The sequence below is a fragment of the Furipterus horrens genome, unplaced genomic scaffold, assembly GCF_987537825.1.
Source record: "Furipterus horrens unplaced genomic scaffold, mFurHor1.1.pri manual_scaffold_5, whole genome shotgun sequence".
NCBI classification, from domain to species: Eukaryota; Metazoa; Chordata; class Mammalia; order Chiroptera; family Furipteridae; genus Furipterus; species Furipterus horrens.
The window spans coordinates 178,950,836-178,955,220 of NW_028327175.1; the positions used below are offsets into that span (position 1 = coordinate 178,950,836).

A 4,385-nucleotide genomic window follows, 5' to 3' on the forward strand; every position below is an offset into this window, starting at 1 on the left:
CAAACGAGCAAAACAGAACCAGAGGCACGGAAACAAGAAACAGACTGACAGTGACCAGAGGAGAGGGGGTAATGGGAGAAAGGGAGAAAGAAGGGAGAGGGTTTAGTCAAGGAACTAGTATAAATAACCCCTGGATATGGACAACAGGGTGGTGATTGACTGTGGAAGAGGGGATGGGGTAGGCGGGGCAGGGGAGAGCAATGGGGAAAAAATGGGACAAATGTAATAGAACAATAATAAATTTTAAAAAATAAAAATAAAAATATGAATAATAAAATGACAATAACTATGTACCTATCAGAAATCACTTTAAATGTCAATGGATTAAATGTTCCAATCAGAACATATAGGGTAGCTAAATAAAAAGAAAACAGGACTCATACATATGCTGCCTACAACAGACCCACTTCAAATTGAAAGACTCACATAAACTAATAGTAAAAGGATAGAAAAATATATTTCATGCAAATTTTTAAAAAGCTGAAGTAGCAATACTTATATCACACAAAATAGACTTTAAAACAAAGGTTATAAAAGGAGACAAAGAAAGACATTTCATACAATAGCCAAGATATTGAAGCAACTTAAGTGTCCCCCAATAGACAATTAGATTAAAAAGCTGTGGTACATATGTAGTACAATGGAATATTACTCAGTAATAAAAAAGAATGGAATCTTACCAGTTGCAACAACATGGATGAATATTGAGGGTATTATGCTAAGTGAAATAAGTCAGACAGAGAAATACAAATACCATATGATTTTACTTATGTGGAATCTAAAAAACAAAATCAATGAATAATCCAAACAGAAACAAGCTTATAGATAACAGAAAACAAACTGATAATTGCCAAATGGAACAGAGGTTGTTAGGATGGGTGAAAAAGGTACAGGAAGTAAGAAGTAAAAATTGGCAGTTATAAAATAGTCATGGGGATATAAAGTACGGCATAGGGAACAGAGTCAATATGGTGATAACTACATGCCAGGTTGGTACTAAACTTCTACGGGAGGGATCACTTTTTAAGTTATATAAATATCTAACCACCATGCTGTACACCTAAAACTAATATAATATTGAACGCCAACTATAATTGAAAAATAAAATATAAAAAAGTTTAAAAAATTGTTTAGCTTTCTTTCCAGCTTGGGCCTGGTATAATGGCTCCTGCTAAGAAGGGTGGTGAGAGGAAGAAGGGCCATTGTGCCATAAACAAGGTAGTGACCAGAGAATACACCATCACCATTCACAAGCACATCCATGGACTGGGTTTCAAGAAGTGTACCCCTCAAACATTCAAAGGGATCCAGAAATTTGCCATGGAGGAGATGAGAACTCTGGATGTACCCATTGACTTCAGGCTCAATAAATTGTCTGGGCCAAAAGAATAAGTAATGCCCCATACCATATCTAGGTGTGGTTGCCCAGAAAATGTGATGAGGATAAAGATTCACCAAACAAGCTCTGTATGTTGGTCACCTACATACCTGTCATCACTTTCAAAATTTACAAACAGTTAATGTGGATGAGAACTAACTTCTGACTGTCAAATAAAGTTATAGAACTACCAAAAAAATAGTTTAAGGGTGAATGCAAATACTGAAAAAAAAGTCAGGAAAATAAATAATTGAAACATGAATTCACTCTATATAAAATTAAGTTCACCCAGTCAGGGCACATGATTAGGTTGCACGTCAGATCCCCAGTTGGGGGCGCGAGTGAGAGGCAACCACACAGTGATGTTTCTCTCCCTCTCTTTCTCCTTTCCCCTCTCTCTAAAAAATAAATAAAAACAAAAAAATCAACAAACAAATAAATAAATAAATAATTTTAAATAAATAAAATAAAATTAAGTTCATAAAGCAGTCTGACAAAAATTATTGTTGCTCAAAAAAGTTTTAAAATAGCACTTGCTAAAAATAAAAATAATTTTAAATAAGCAGAAATGAAGAATACATACAAAAATGAAATATTGGGTGGATATAAACAATTTAGAAATCTTGGAAAAGTATGGTCATTTAAATTTTTTAAAAACTCACTAGAGCCACTCTGGAAGATAGTTTGGCAGTTTCTTATAAAATTAAAACATAATTTTGCCATATGATTTAGCAGCCATGCTCCTCGGTATTTACCCAAAGGAGATGAAACTTATGTTCACACAAAAACCTGCACATGAATGTTTATTGCAACTTTATTCATAATTGCTTAAACTTAGAAGCAAGTAAGACATCTTTCAGTGGGTGAATGGGTAAATAAATTTTGGCATAGCAAGACAATGGACTATTATTCAGCACTATAAAGAAATGAGCTACCAAGCCATGACAAGACATGGAGGAACTGTGAATGCATATTACTAAGTGAAAGAAGCTAAACTGAAAAGGCTACATACTGTATCATTCCAACTACATGACATCTGGAAAAGACAAAACTACAGAGACAGCAAAAAAATCAGTGATTGCCAGGGGTTAGGGCAGATGATGGTGGAGAGGAAAAATCAGGCAGAACACAGAGACTTTTTAGAGCAGCAAAAATATTCGTATGTAACCATAATGATGGATCATGTCATTATACATTTGTCCAAACCCATAGAATGTGCTATATTAAAAGTGAACTCTAATGTAAACTATGGACTTTGGGTGATTATGGTGGGTCAGTGTAGGTTTATCAATTGTAACAAATGTACCTCTCTGGTGGGGCTGTTGATAAGGAAGGAGGCTATGCATGTATAAGGGAAGGGGGGTATGGGAAATCTCTGTACCTTCTCCTCAATTTTGCTGTGAACCTGAAATGCTCTTTAAAAAAAGACTTAAAACAAACTTCATTGGACAGAATAAATTCTACATAGAAACTAATTGAAAACATTAAACCATTGGAAGATAGTACTGAGAAATTCACCCATGACACAGGATACAGGTAAAAATAAATTAAGATATATTTGAAAAAGCAGTTATGACTTGAAGCCTGCTTCGAGATGTTCTAACAGTTATCTAATAGTGGTTACAGAAGCAGGGAATGAAGAAAATACCTATTTAAAGATGCATATAATACCTGAGACATTTCCAGAATTAAATAAAGTGTTCTCAGAGGGCACTATTAGTACCAGTCAGCATAAAGAAAGACAAATCTATACCTAACTAAACAGTAATAAAACTGCAGAACATCAAGGGTAAAAAGCTTCCAGAGAGAAAACAAAAATTGCTAATAGAACAATTAGACCGATGACAGGCTTTTCATCAGCAACAATGAGAGCCAAAGACAATGGAGTAATATCATCCAAAGGGCAGAGAGTAATGGACTCAATTTAGAGTTTTATACCAGATAAACTTTCCCTGTTAAGTGCTAATGAAAGAGTGTTATACATACAGACTAAGGGTTTATCACCTATTGACTTTCACTAAAGTAATTATTAAATGTTTGTTTTAAGGGTAAAAGGATTTGTTTTACTCAGGTGCGGTAAGACCCAAAGACATGGAAATAAATGTCATGAAACAAAGTTTTATACTCACAGATCCTGAGAAACAGAGGGCATGGAAAACCACATGCGGGGCCAGATAGGGAAGTACCAGAGTCTGTCAGAAGGCAGAGAGAGTGGGAGAAACATGGGCAAGAGCCTTTATTGTGGTTTCTGCAGGAAGCAATGGGTAGGAGAGATGAGCAGGCTTTGGACTAGCTAGTTTGAATAATCTTGGTGAGCTCTGAAGCAGAGGAGTTTTCCCTAGTTCCCTGGTACCTGACCTTTGGGTGATTAGGACAGGTGGATAGTGGTCCAAAACAGAAGAGTCCAATGAAGAATATAGTGTAGGTATGGGTTCTAAAATGGTTGGTTTGCATGTTAAATCCATGGTCTAGGGCAGGTCACTTAGTACCTCTAGAAACTGGCTAGCTCTGGGAGAGGCAGTCTCTCCAGGGTAAGCAAAAACCCAGATGTCAGAACATCAGAAAATAAAAATTAAAAATATGATTAATGCAAGGTTGTATTTAGCTCAAAGTACAATGAATCCAGAGGGAAGTTGTGGGGTACAAAATACAATGCTAAACATAGGGATGAATAAAACATCATTAAATTTAACAAAAATGATAATATAGTTTGTTAAAGTAATGTAATTTCTGCTTAACAATATTTTTTTTAGGTAAAAAGACCAAAAATGGAAGTTATTCAATGGGTTGTTAATTTTTTCAAAGTTACCTTGCTGATGAGGTTACAAATACTAAATAACTCTCTCTGTCTCTTTCTCTCTCTCCCTCTCTCCATATATATAAATGCATAGCCTAAAGAATGCATAATAAAATGAATAAAAATATCTATGGCTTCCAAACAAGAGGAAGATAAATTGGATTTTAAAAGTTTTCAATGTTTGTTCAATAAAATATAGAATTAGAAAAT

At 34.9% G+C, this 4,385-nt stretch overlaps 1 pseudogene; it reads left to right on the forward strand.

Moving 5' to 3' along the window:
• The first annotated feature begins 1,161 nt into the window (after window positions 1-1,161).
• Window positions 1,162-1,537, forward strand: LOC150010465 (large ribosomal subunit protein eL31 pseudogene; annotated as a pseudogene).
• Window positions 1,538-4,385: the final 2,848 nt, after the last annotated feature.